The following is a 14686-nucleotide window of genomic DNA, read 5'->3' as shown; positions in this document are numbered from 1 at the left end:
AAGGATATCATCAATTTCGCCCTGGACCCTTGGTGAAGGCCAGGAGCGATTTTTCAATCTAGACCTTGCATATCTCCTTTTTTTTCGTCCAAAACTTCATCTAGGCATTTAAATGGTACTTTTAACTGGAGCTTCGAGTTTAATTTTATTTGATCTTTAGGAGGAGCGTACCTTAGGACATTTTTGCCCTGGTCCCTTGGTGAGGGACATGAGCGAACTTGTCATTTAGGTTGGTTTTCTCCTTTGTGGCCCACTTAAATTATATTCAACGGACAGAGCACACTCCCCTTGGCCTCTTCCAATCGCAAAATTATTTAAGTCTTGTGAGGATAATGCAAATTTGGGATTCAAGCTCCGGTCCTTCAGTGAGGGACAGGAGCGAATTTTGCATTTGTCATCAAAATTTGCAACTCTTACATCTCAATTCCACCTCGAAGCATCTTAAACATCATTTCAAATCCGCGCCTTGGCTTAGATTTGTCCAAACTTGGCTAGAAGGATTGGATATTAGGTTTTTCGCCTTGGTCCCTTGGAGAGGGACAGGAGCTATTTTGCAAATCCAAGCTTATCTGTCCTTTGTTAGCCTTCCAAATTATATTCAATGGATAAATCATGTTTTCCTTGGTCTCTTCAAATCATAAAATTGTCTTGATCCTGCAAGAACAGTGCAAATTTGAAATTCAAGCTCCGGTCCTTCAGTGAGGGACGGGAGCACTTTTGCAATTACAAGCCAATTCGTCCTTTGCTAGCTTCGAAAATTATCTTCAACGGATTGATTGTGTCTTCCTCCACCCACCTCAAATGCGAAACTTGCTTTTCTCTTGCCCGAAAACTTGTCTTGAGGGAAAATCGCTCTGGTCCCTTGGAGAGGGATAGGAGCGCCCTAGCCAGTCACCTTGGTCCCTTGGAGAGGGACAGGAGCGAACTTGTTACTTAGCTCGATTTTCTTCATTGTGGCGTTCTTAAGTTATATTCAACAGGCAAAACATACTTCCCTTGACCTCCTCAAATTGCGAAACCACTTAAATCTTGCAAGGATAATGCGAAATTGGAATTCAAGCTCCGGTCCCTCAGTGAGGGACAGGAGCGATTTTTGTCCTCAAGGCCAAATCACTACAATTTTCATCTCAAAATTTCTTTGCTAAGGAAGATTTCACCTTACTTCAGGTTATGAATAAAAGTTGATGCCCCAAAAAGGTCTAAAAATGTGTATCTAAAGAAAATCGCTCTGGTCCTTCAGTGAGGGACAGGAGCGAATTTGACCTTCTAGGCAAAAACTTCATCATTTCATTGTTTTTGATCAAGTTTGGATGCTCTATCATGCTCATTTCGTCCTTCACCATGCTTTTGATGTCTCAATTTAACCAAACAAGGCCAGGAATGGCTCAAATAAGTATTTTCGCCCTGGTCCCTTGGTGAGGGACGGGAGCGCTTTGCCTTGGTCCCTTGGGGAGGGACAGGAGCGAAATTCGCTCTGGATCCTCAGTGAAGGACAGGAGCGAAATTTGACTTTTTGAAGTCTGTATCAGGATAATTTTTATGGAATATAACATTTAAGTATAAGAAAGAAGAAACATAGAAGGAAATGTCACTTATGTCTTTCTTATACTTTAAGTTATATTCCATATATACTTTCAGGATGTTTGAGAGTGGTTTCAGACCTCTAGGAGTTATATTGCAAAATCTAGTTTTTTGAGGTTTTTCAGTTTCCAGACTTAGTCAAATTTCAAGATCAGGACATTCCAGACTTAGCCAAATTTTCAGGATCAGGACATCACTCAAGCCGGACTTGCTATCCTATTGATCTCCCCGACAGCACTTAAAATGCAAAGGCTAACTAACAAAACCCTAAAAAGAAAAAAACATGGGTCCCCATTTGCAATGGGGCGATGTGTGAAAACGTCACAACACTGTCGTAGCAGTAAAATCAATCTTCAAAATAGGAGACTAAGACACATTCAGATTCAATGCTTTCTCGACACTCATGCTCCTGCCAAAATTGTGTAGTTTGGAATAATATTTATACTTGAGAGTATTTAACAGAGGATGAAGCTGGTTTTAGGCACAGGTTTACTGATTCTAATTCGTTATGTAATTTGCTGGTTTTGATCTAAGCTGTTTTTCTCACCATTGTTGATTTTCTGTGTACAAGGGGTTAAAAAGAGCTGCTTTCATTTAAATAAATTATGTGATGGTACATAAATTAGTCTTTAAAGCAGAAGATTAGATATAGCCAGATTGAATGCTTTATGAGACACAAATGCTTCTGCGAAGACAATAGGTATAATTTGGAATAACATTTGTACTTTGTTTAAGGGCATCATGTTTTAACAGAGGATGATACTTTGTCATAGCAACGGGTTATCTTTTGGTTCATTCTGTAACTCAACACCTAGGTGATGTCTAGTTTTGATCTACTGCTGTTTTACCTTATTTGTATGGGTTATATGGTTACCAAACATAATCATTTATGTTGAAAAACAGCATAAAACATACAGTGAAAATAATACTGATAATTTTATGCAGCCAAGTAAACAGATACCAATAAATTTTAGATGATAATGGATAACAGAATAATTCAAACCATAACAGAAGAATTTACATGGAGAAACCTTTTGGAAAAAAACTCCACCACAAAGAGATCCAAGATTTGTATTAATCCTTCAAAATAGTTACATCAATACAACTTCTCTTATTTCTTTGCTTCTATGAATAACATCTATTTTTTTCAACTCAAGCACTAAATAATAGGCACGAGAGAAACCATCAATCATAAATGGTTTCAAAAACCACTTATGCACAAATCACAAAAAAAACCAGAAACCTTCCTCTTTCAACTTGCGTTTTTATCTGCCTTTTGAAATATTTTCTTTATTTTAGCAAGCTTTCTTTTATTTTTCCCCTTTTCAATGCTTTTACTATTTTGACAATTAAAAAACATCTTTGCAAGTTGTCACAATTGCATTTAGCAACTTTTATGACAACTAAAAGATAGTTACAATTTTCCAATTAATTTTTTAATTCAAGAATAGAAACAGCAAGGTTGAGACATTTCTCAACATTCCCCCACTTGTCGAACACCTTGCATGAAGTGTAAAGGAAAATTGAACAAATCAAGCTTCAAAAAAGGTGGGGCCCATGGTCTCTCTGCATCAACCAAATTTTTCTGTGCTCACTGGTTTAGTAAGAGAATCTGTAACATTTACTGAAGTGTCTACTTTTTGTAACATGACCCTACCACCCTCAACCATTTCTCGAACAAAGTGATATTGAACATCTATGTGCTTCGTGTGAACATGATACATTGAGTTTTTAGCCAAACAAATGGCACTTTGACTGTCACAACTGATTCTTGTTTACATTGAAAGCCAATATCCAAACACAATCTTTCTAACTACACTGCCTCTTTACAAGCATGTGTTGCAGCCATGTACTATGCTTTTGTAGTGGACAATGCAATTGTAGGTTGTATTTGGCTCGTCCAACTAACTGCTCCTCCAAACAAAGTAAAAATATAGCCACTTGTTGATCTTCTGCAATCTAGATCACTAGCAAAATCTGAATCAACAAAGCCCTGCAAATCAATCACCCTACTCATATCATTAGAACCATGATAACAAATGCAATGATTAGAAGTTCCACATAAATATCTGAAAACCCTTATCACATAAGTCCAATATTCTTTACTAGGATTTGTCATAAATCTACTAAGAACTCCCACTGCTTGGGCAATATTTGGTCTTGTACAGACCATAGCATACATAAGGCTTCCTACAACACCAGCATATGGAACTTTACACATCTCATCAAGTTCATCATCTATTTTAGGACATTGTTCTAGAGATAGCTTAGTGCCAATTGGAAAGGGAATATTTACTGGTTTACATTCATGCATGGAAAAATGCTACAAAATAGTGTTAACATATTTCTTTTGACTTAACCATAGTTTTCTGTTAACCTGATCCTTGTTGATTTCCATACCCAAGATATATTTTGCAGCCCCTAAATCTTTCATATCAAATGTACTAGATAGTTGACCTTTAAGCTCCTTAATCATTCCCTTATCTTTTCCAATAAATAACATATTATCAACATAAAGGACAATGACTAGTAATTAATCATTAATTAATTTAAAATAAACACAATGATCTTCTTCACTTCTAACAAAGTCACGATTCAATACAAAAACATCGAATTTCTAATACCACATTCTTGGTGACTGCTTCAAACCATACAAAGATCTTTTTAACCTGCAAACCAGGTTTTCTTGTCCCTTCACAATAAAATTATTACGCTGTTTCATAAATATTTCTTCATCAAGATCTCCATGTAAGAAAGTTATTTTAACATCCATTTGCTCTACTTCTAAATCAAAAGTAGCAGCAATAGATAAAAGGAATGTAATGGAAGTTAGTTTAGCCATAGGAGAAAAAAATCTCCCCAAAATCCACTCCCTCAACCTGCGAGTAACGTTTTGCCACTAACCAAGCCTTGTACCGTTCCAACTTACCATTTGCTCTAAATTTCTTTTCAAATACCCATTTGCATCCAATGGCTTTTCTCCCCTTAGACAACTCAACTAGATCCCATGTGTCATATTTTTCCAAAGCCTTCATTTCATCTTTCATTGCCTCTTACCAAGACTCGTGCTTATCTGAAGATAAGGCTTCTTTCACAAATCTAGGTTCGTTGTCAGTACAAGATAAAACAAAAACACAATGAAAATCAAATGGACTATATCCATACCTATCAATGGGCTTACGTTGTCTTGTGGATCTTCTTTGAGGTCTAACAAGATGCTCTAGTTGTTCATCTTCAGGATTCTCTTCTAATCCTTCTTCACCTTCATGTTCATCAAGTTGCTCTACATGTGCATCTTCTTGAGGTTGTTCTACTTGTGTATCTTTCTGTGGTTCAACCTTAATATCAAAATGCACTATTTTTTTAGGCTTCACTTGAGGTTGTTCATCATTTTTAAATTCCTTTAGCTCCCTAAAAATTACATCCTTAGAATATAACATTTTCATTGCTATAGGATCCCACAACTTATAACCCTTAATGTTTTCACCATAACCCAACAAAAGACACTTGTTAGCTTTGAAATCAAGCTTATAATGTTTTTCTTTAGAAACATGAACATATGTCTCACTGCCAAAAACTCTAAATTGAGAAACTAATGGATGTTTACCTGTCCATACCTCATAGGGAGTTTTATCAACAAGAGCAGAAGTGGGTGACCTGTTAACTAGATAACAAGCAGTGTGAACTGCTTCAGCCCAAAAACGTTGTTCAAGATTTACACTACTTAACATGCTTTGAGCTCTATCTATTAAAGTCTTATTCATTCTCTTTGCCACTCCATTTTGTTGTGGGTTATATGGAGTTGTTTTCTGCCTAACAATTTCTGCATGCTTACAATAGTCATCAAAAGCCTTAGAGAAAAACTCACCACCATTATCCATTCTTAAAACCTTTAATTTTTTATCTGTCTATTTTTCAACAAGTGTTTTAAATTCTTTAAATATAGAAAAAAACAACATATTTTTCCTTAAAAAGTAAATCCATGAATATCTTGAATAATCATCAATAAAGGAAACATAGTAGCAAGATTTTCCAATAGATGGTACATCCACAGGACCAAAAACATCACTATGAATTACCTCCAAAACTTGTTTAGCTCTAGTAATTCCAAATTTAAAAGAACCTCTATGTTGTTTTCCATACAAACCATGTTCACAGAAATCAAAATCAGTAGAGTAACCAAACAAACCATCAACCATCTTTTTATTTATTAGGGTTTTGAGACCCTTTTTCACCAATATGGCCCATCCTATGGTGCCATAGCTTACATGATACAAAGTTATCAGTTACATTAACAAAGTTATAGAAAGTAGAAGCATCAAGTCTAAATAGGGTGCCACACCTATTTCCCTTAGCTAAAATCAATTTCCCTTTGCTTAACTTGCAACCACTCTTTTCAAAAGTAACATGTACTCCTAAATCATTCATTTTAGATATAGAAATTAAGTTTCTAGCTAAATTAGAATTGTGCAATACATCTTTTAGAATTTTAACTCTTCCATCATTGAAAATCAATTTTACCTCCCCTCAACCTACAATTTTTCGTGTGCTATTATCCCCGAGGAAAACTTCCCCACCATCATAAGCTGAATATGCTGAAAACCACTCCTTGTGAGGAGTCATGTGGTAAGATGCACCTGAATCTACTAGCCAAGAGTCATCATAAGTTATATTAGTAGAAATAATAAAAGCATCACCAACTTTATCATCAAAGGATTTATCAGTAGAGGAATCATCATTAATTTTCTTTTTATTTTTACATTCTTTTTAGAGATACCCTCGCTTACCACAGTTCCAACATCTCAATCTACTCTTACTGGGTGATTTAGACCTTCCCTTGGATTTAGAACGATGCTTAGACTTGTCCTTTTCACCTTTCTTCTTGTCCTTACCTTTCTCTTTAGTTCCACCTCGTACATGCAATGCATCTTTAGACCCTTCTAAACTATTTCTCCTCATTTCCTCTGAAAGTAGAGTGGCAACAAAGGCATCCAACTTCGGATCATCTATAAAAGAACCACTAATTGCAATAATGAGATTATCCCAAGATTTAGGAAGTGAACATAATAACAAAATACATTTATCCTCTTCCTCTATCTTTACATTAATTGACTGCAATTGAATCAAGATTAGATTAAAATAATTTAGGTGTTCTGCAATCAAGTCTCCATCATTCATCTTAAGAGAATATAACTTTCTTTTCAGAAATAACTTGTTAATGAGACTCTTATTTTGGTAAATCTCTCCTATTCTATTCCATAATTTATGTGCAGTAGTCTCACTTGAAACATTCAATAGAATAGAATCGGATAAACACAAACGAATAGTGCCACAAGCTTTTTTATCTAATTTGTTTCAATCTTCATCTGAAATGCTCTCCGGTTTCTTCATTTTATTAACAAAAATCCAATGATCTCTTTCTTCTAAGAGATCCTCCATCTTTAGCTTCCAAAGCTCATATCCAGAACTGTTGAACTTTTCAATGTCCAGTTGAGATGAGCTAGTCATAATCTTTTATTGCATTGAATCTGAAATTGCAAGAAAAAACAACACACTCCCACTGTAGCAAAAAACCCAATCAAACACTCCAAGAAAGATGTCCCCTTCTCAAATCAATCCAACTTGGCTCTGATACCAAATGTTGAAAAATAGGATAAAACATACAGTAAAAATATACTGATAATTTTATGCAGCCAAATAAACAGATAACAATAAATTTTAGATGTTAATGGATAACAGAATAATTCAAACCATAACATAAGAATTTATGTGGAGAAACCCTTTCGTGAAAAAACTCCACCACAAAGAGATCCAAGACTTGTATTAATCGTTCAAAATAGTTACATCAATACAACTTCTCTCATTTCTTTGCTTTTGTGAATAACATCTATTTCTTTCAACTCAAGCACTAAATAAATAGGCATGAGAGAAACCTCAATCATAAATGGTTTTGAAAACCACTTATGCACAAATCACAAAGAAAAACAAAAACCTTCCTCTTTCAACTTACGTTTTTATCTGCATTTTGAAAGATTTTTTTTATTTTAGCAAGCTTTCTTTTATTTTTCCCCTTTTTCATGCTTTTACTATTTTGACAATTAAAAAAAATCTTTGCAAGTTGTCACAATTGCATCTAGCAACTTTTATGACAACTAAAAGATAATTATAATTTTCCAATTATTTTTTTAATTCAAGAATAGAAATAGCAAGGTTGAGACATTTCTCAACAATTTATTTGTAAGCAATTACTTTATTTCTATGCATGCAGAAGATTGACATAAATTAGTAGTCCCACAGGGTATAGATCTAAAATCCAAGAATCCCCAAAGTTATCCGATTTCCAAAATTAACACGAGTCTTTGTTAGGAATTACTGGCGTTGGGATTTATCCATCTAGGGCCTTAGGGCTCTGTAAATGTGTTATGGAGTAATATGTTCGAATAGGACGACTCAATGACTGGCCTTAGGGAGTAAATTAATTAGTGGCATGTAAAGGGTTTGTCCACCACTTCTATCAGAATTATTATACAAGAAGTTTTATATATGGAGGCATCCATGATTGTGAGAGGGAGTGAGAATTAATTATTGATAATTTCTATTTGAACAGATTTGAAGTTAAACATGACATTTCTTTTATCTATTGCAAAAATACATGGGATTCTTCCATCTCTAATTTCCCAACTTAGAACAGGTGTCTAGGTAGATAACAACAATCATTAGGAATAATGAGGCCAAGAATCTAGCTCTTGGTAGCTTTGTGAAGAGTATGGGTGCTGAACTTGATAGTAAAATCTCAAATAATGGACACCTCTTATTTTACAATGCTCATGTTACTCAAAATTGTTGAGGATGTGAAGTCCAACAATCATGACTATTCCTTTCCTCTTCTCTTATTCTCTTCATATTCAAAGGGTTAAACATTTGTATATAAGAATGAGTGTATCTATTGTATGTGATGTATTTGATAACTGTGAGTGAAGATATTTCCCTTCTCGAAAGTGGATGTAGCCTTTATGGTGAAACACTACAAATCTTGTGTTTTTGTGTCTTGATCTTGTTTATGTTTCCATATCTTATTTTGTCTTCATTTTATTTGCTTTTATTTAATTAACAGTTGGTATCAAAGCTTGGTTAGAGACAAGGAAAGCAGATATGGAAAAGTTGGATGTTTTAATGTAATAAAGAGTCACATTGAATTGGGAGTTGTTCATCCTACTTTAGATTCACCTTTGTGTAAAATTTTGGCTGCTCAAAAAAGGCATTCAGATGAGTTAGATGATTTCGTTGATTCAATAATTGATGAATTCCTTAGTATGTTGGAATTTGACAATGAAATAGTCTAGATGCCAAAAATGAAAGGTGTTGTGGTTGCCAAAGTTAAAGGAGATACATACTCACCAATATGTGTTAAAAAGGATAGGAAAGACATCTGTCGATCCACCTTTGTGCGTCGTGTCCATTGGTGGGATGAAGGAAATGGGAAGAGCCAAAGAGACTGTGAGAAATCACGAGGAAGATCAAAATCCAAGCCTAGAGATGGTGGTTGTTGGTACTATTGCAAGCGAGGCCACATCAAAAAGAATTGTTGTTATAAGAAAACAATAGATCAACCTAATGAAGAGGAGGATTCATATAGGTTTTTTTCTTTCTCCACACTTGATGTTGTTGTGGCATGTATTGGAAGAGGCTTCCAAAGAATATTACCTAGTGGTATTTGAGAGGAACTGATGACTGAGACCCAAGTTGAATCCATTGTAGAGCTCCAAGAAGTAAAGGTAGTAGAGCTGAAGGGAAAAGTAAAGCCAAGTGAAGCAAAGGAGGAAAGAAGCAATGCAAATGTTAGTAGAGTGATTGATGGGCTTGTGGAGGTGATATTGCAAAAGAAATTATTTGGTGAAGTGGGTGAAACTATTGAGAATAGATTGGCCAAGAATCCGGTGGCCGTGAATCCCGCCAATACTATGCTTAATGTCAAAAAGCTCGTTGAGCGGTGGTTTTCTTATCCGTTGGTGTGGAAATACTTAGAGCTTTGGTCTTTCAAGGTTGTTGTAGACCCCAGTGAGAAACTTATGATTACAGTGTTTTTTAAAGGTAGAGAGAAGCAGATTGTGGCAGAAGAGATTTTTGCATCATTCAAGGAAGGCTACGAGACGGAGAAATCTCTAATCTTGCTTGCATTTGATGCTACCATACATTCTAATGACGAATACATGGACGAGGAAAATAAAGAGAAATTGAGTGTGGCTCCACACTATGTTTTGCAGGGCATTGTAGGCCAGAAATTCACTAGAAATGGTGGACTTATGACAACTGCATATGGATATGCAGTAGACATTTGCTCTCATAAGCTCAAGATTGCTAGTGCAGAGGAGGAGTCTGCCAATACTCAAAATAGTAATAGAGGTAGAGGTAGTTATGGTAATTGAGAAGAGCCTTGGAAAGAAGGTCCTCTAAAATGAATTGCTTCTGGTAGGTATGAATGAGTTCATGGGCTTACAGCTCTTGGTGACTGGCACATGATAGCAAATAGTGTTGGCACAAGACTTTCTTCTGATGGAATTTGTTGTGATAAAGCCTCTGGGAAATGTTGAGGACTGCAGTTGGACTTAATAGAGGCAAGTTCGTTTGCAACCTTAGATAAAGTGTTGGCATTTTTGATGATTATGTTGTGATTGTCATTGATGGACACACACTTGCTATGAGATCACTTTTTGTATGTATGAGTTATGCTCAACCGATATTTGTTTCAAACCGGTATTATGTTATAGTCTTTAGACTATCAGTGTCTTGCAGAAAGTGTTTACCGATCTCAAGCAGCATGAGGACCTCAAGCAGTTCGAGGATCTCAAGCAGAACGAAGCAAAGGAACTAGAAGCGTCAGTTATCATTTTCCCAGTCTTCATTTCTGTCAACTGGTAATCTGCTAAACCGGTATTACTCTGAGTTACCAACCAGTAATCGGTAAAGTTGTATAAACTAGTAATACTCTGTGATGAGTTACCAATCGGTATATCCTTGTGATGAGTTACCATCCACCGACAATTTGATGGTGATTTTGTGCCGTGTTACCAAATGTGTCTAGATACAATGAACCTAGGAACTTGCACTATAATCTTATTGGACCGACATGAAATCAGATTCTTTTTAAGGACATCATGTCTAGGGCTTTAGTATGTGTGTAGCTGTTAGGGTTTGTGGTGGTTGATGAGTTCTTGGATGTGCGATCTTAACAGAAAAGATCAAGTTTGTGTGCTGTAATAGAGTGTGCATTTACTGAAGACTGAAGTAATGCTGAAATGCATTAGCAATGAGCTATCATGGATCTAATGAAGCAGATTGTGGTATTTGCTAGATCATTCACTTGTTGATTACTCACATCTTTGACAAGTTAGAAACCCTTAACCGGGTAGACCCAGAAAAGCCTTTGTAAATCCTCTAACAAGGTGATTCACATCTGTGGATCTAAACTCCTCTCACAATGTAGTCTTTAATCGGACTTATCTCCTAACAATGATTGAGATTCCTAACAGGATCTGTTCTGGTAAAGAACATTGTATGACCTTAACCGATCTGGTTACTATTCTGTAGATAGTTACTTGTGAGTTTCATCTCACCGTGGTTTTTCCCATTTGGGTTTCCACGTCAAATTCTCTTGTGTTATGGTGATTGTGCTTTTGTGGGTGAATGCTTTACTTATTGTTTGGTTTGCATTTGTGTTAACTGGTTTGTTAGTTAAACTGTTATACCGGTTTACAGCTAGACTGATAAAGTGTTTGAGTTTAGTAATTTTTGGTATACTAATTCACCCCCCCTCTTAGTATTCATCAATTGGTATCAGAGCCAACCTTTCTATAAGTCTAACCACTTGGAAAGAGATATGGGGGAATACACTGTGAGGAAACTTACTCATCGGCTCACTCAGACTAAGCAAGCCTATAATGAACTTAAAGTCAAATATAAGGCCTCTCAGGCAAAAAGAAGAGAGCATGCTGAAAAACTGATGGAGCTAACTGAAAATAGTTCTTCTGATGAAGTGGACATGAAAGCCCTAGTTCAAGAAGTTGAAAAACTGAATGAGTCCAATGCCAACCTAAGAAGGGAACTTGAAGGACTAACTATCAGAATGTGTCAAGAGCTTGAGAACTGGAGGAAAGCTGAAGATCTGGTAAAAGACAAAGATCATTAGATCTCCAAGATGAAGCAAGAGATCAGTACACTTACTGCTCATCCTCATGAAAATAAAATGGAAAAGGAAGGAATGCAAGGTGAACTACACATGGTTGTTTCTGAGAATGTAACCTTGAAGGAATCCAATGTTGCTATTACCAAAGAACTTACTGAGTCAAAGGAAATACTTGCTAAATTCAATAAGAGCATTGTCAATCTAGAGCAGAAGCTTGAATCAACTAAACCGGTAAAGAATACCAATGGACTTGGTTTCTCTGAATATGAGGAAGGTGAGACCTTTGGAAAAAAAGATGGAGCATCAAAGAAACAACCGACACCAAAGGATAAAGGTAAGAAAAAGTTCAAACCTGCTTGCTTTAATTGTTTCAAGGAAGGACACACCTGCAACACTCTGCAACATCTGCATCGGTAAATATTGATATTTCCTCCTACAAACCTTTGACACATTGTCAAAGAACTATTAAGAATATTAGAAGAAAAGTACTTGGTGATTTGAAAGAGTGCTTTGATGATTTTAATGATGATGAAAAGAAGGAAGTTGAACAGGAAGTCATCAATTATTTATGTATTAATGACCAGTGGCCATCAGAAATCAAATCTAAGACACTTGATTCTTTGTATAATTCTTTAGATAACAAGTGGCACATTGCCATAAAGAAGGAACAGGAAATAAGAGAGGAAGTGTTTGCACAATACTTTCCTAATGTGCCTAAAATTGAACTTTATGAAGTAGTGGAAAGATATAAGGGCCTCTTCTTCATGAGAAGAAGGAGACTCTTGTTGCTAGAAGGAAAAGTTCTTGAAGTGGTAAAAGATACCCACTCTCATGCCCAAGCCGCTTTAAGGTTGCATCAAGTGGCTGAAGCCAACAAGAAAGTTGAGCAAGAACCGACAACCAATAAACCTGATGAGGTATATGACAGTGAAGGAGAACAGGTCATTGATCAAATAGACCCTATTGATGTTGATGCCTTGAATGGTGAAAATGTCACTCTGGGTACACCATCAGAAGTGGCAGGACAAGAAAAACAGGACAAAGAAAAGGCTGCCAAGGAGCAAGCAAAGAAAGAGAGGAAGCAACAGGAAGAAGAAAAGAAGAAATAGGCAAAAGAAGAGAAAAAGAGAAAAGAGGAGGAGAAGAAGAAACAAGAGGAAGAGAAGAAGAAGAAGAAGGAAGAAGAAAAGAAAGAAGAAGAGAAACGACAGGAAGAGGAGAAGAGAAAGGCAGAAGAGAAAAGGAAGCAGTAAGAGGAGAAGAGAAAGGCAGAAAAGAAGAGGAAGTAGGAATAGGAGAAGAAGAAGAAGGATGAAGAAGAAAAGGAGCGGAAAGAAGAAGAGAAGAAGAAGGAAGAAGAGAAAAGAAAGCAAGAAGCAAAGGAGCAAAAGAAGGCAGAAGAAGATAAGTTAAGAGCCAAAGAGAAGGAGGAAGCGACACAGAGCACATAGGTGGAGACCCCAAAGGCAACCGGTAGTCAAGTCAAATCGGTTGACATTACCAATCCCATTGACCTCCAATCTGCTAATGAATCAAAGCTTCTACAAATCATTAAGCTTGCTCAAGAACGCCTAGAGGTGATAAGGAGGAAGAAGGAGCAAGATGTGATCTAAGCTACAGTGGACACTCTTACCGGTTTGATACCCGGTACCAACCTCCCTAGTACCGTTTCCTCTCTGGCCCAACTGAAACTCTTATGCACAGTTGTGGAGGACTAGGTATAAATCCTGGAAGAGGTTGCCGAAGCACATGCCAAGAAGGAGCATCAAAAGGCTTTGAACACTACCTTGGTGATAAAGTTACATGAGCGTCGGTTTGATCTACAGAAGGCACAAAAGGACATCCAAGATGCAATGGATGAGGGGAAATTGCTGCTCAGTAAGATATGTCTACCCCATCTATTCTGTGATGATGTGCTTTCCCAGAAAGACAAATTGCAAACTGATTTGTAGACATTCATAAGCACCTTCAAGACCCCATATGACTCCTTTACTGCTTATGGGCAAACCATTCACCGATTTCAACTTCAGGCTGCAAGAATTGATTTGGAGATTAGCAACCAAACCAAGGATTTGTAGGAACTACAACTGATTCTACTACCAAGACTGCAAATACTTCAGAAGTGCTATCTCAATCTGGATGCCTTGATGGTTACTCAAGAGATGAGTACTTTGGATGCCATGGAGGAACAGGTACCCCAGATGCAAACGGAGAGTGAGGTTGCTACCTCATTACTTGAGTCATGGTCCTTATCCATGAAGCAATTTATGCAAGACTTTAAATCAGTTTTTGACAAGTTTCACTCTTTATTGTCATAAACATTTATTCAGCTAATAGAAACAGGGGTTATTCAACTGTATTTTGTCATTGTTGGCAAAGGGGGAGAAGTATTCTGGTATTTAAAATTTTGATGCATGCTATGTATACTCATGTTTATCTCTGTAAGGAAGTAGTATACATTTTTTTTTGCAAAGGGATAGTGTATATGCTTAAGGGGAGTATTTTTTATTATGGCATATTTCTTTTGTAAAAACACTTAGACATCAAAATTTTCCTAAGTGATGCCATCAATGCCAAAGGGGGAGATTGTTGGCATTTTTTATGATTATGTTGTGATTGTCATTGATGGACACACACTTGCTATGAGATCACTTTTTGTATGTATGAGTTATGCTCAACCGGTATTTGTTTCAAACCGGTATTATGTTATAGTCTTTAGACTATCGGTGTCTTGCAGAAAGTGTTTACTGATCTCAAGCGGCATGAGGACCTCAAGCGGTTCGAGGATCTCAAGCAGAACGGAGCAAAGGAACTAGAAGCAACAATTATCATTTTCCTAGTCTTCATTTTTGTCAACCGGTAATCTGCTAAACCAGTATTACTCTGAGTTACCAACCAATAATCGGTAAAGTTGTATAAACT

This window comes from Cryptomeria japonica, chromosome 6 (genome assembly GCF_030272615.1).
Source record: "Cryptomeria japonica chromosome 6, Sugi_1.0, whole genome shotgun sequence".
In the NCBI taxonomy this organism is placed as follows: domain Eukaryota; kingdom Viridiplantae; phylum Streptophyta; class Pinopsida; order Cupressales; family Cupressaceae; genus Cryptomeria; species Cryptomeria japonica.
The sequence above is the reverse complement of the archived record's forward strand: the minus strand, read 5'-3'. Positions refer to the sequence as shown.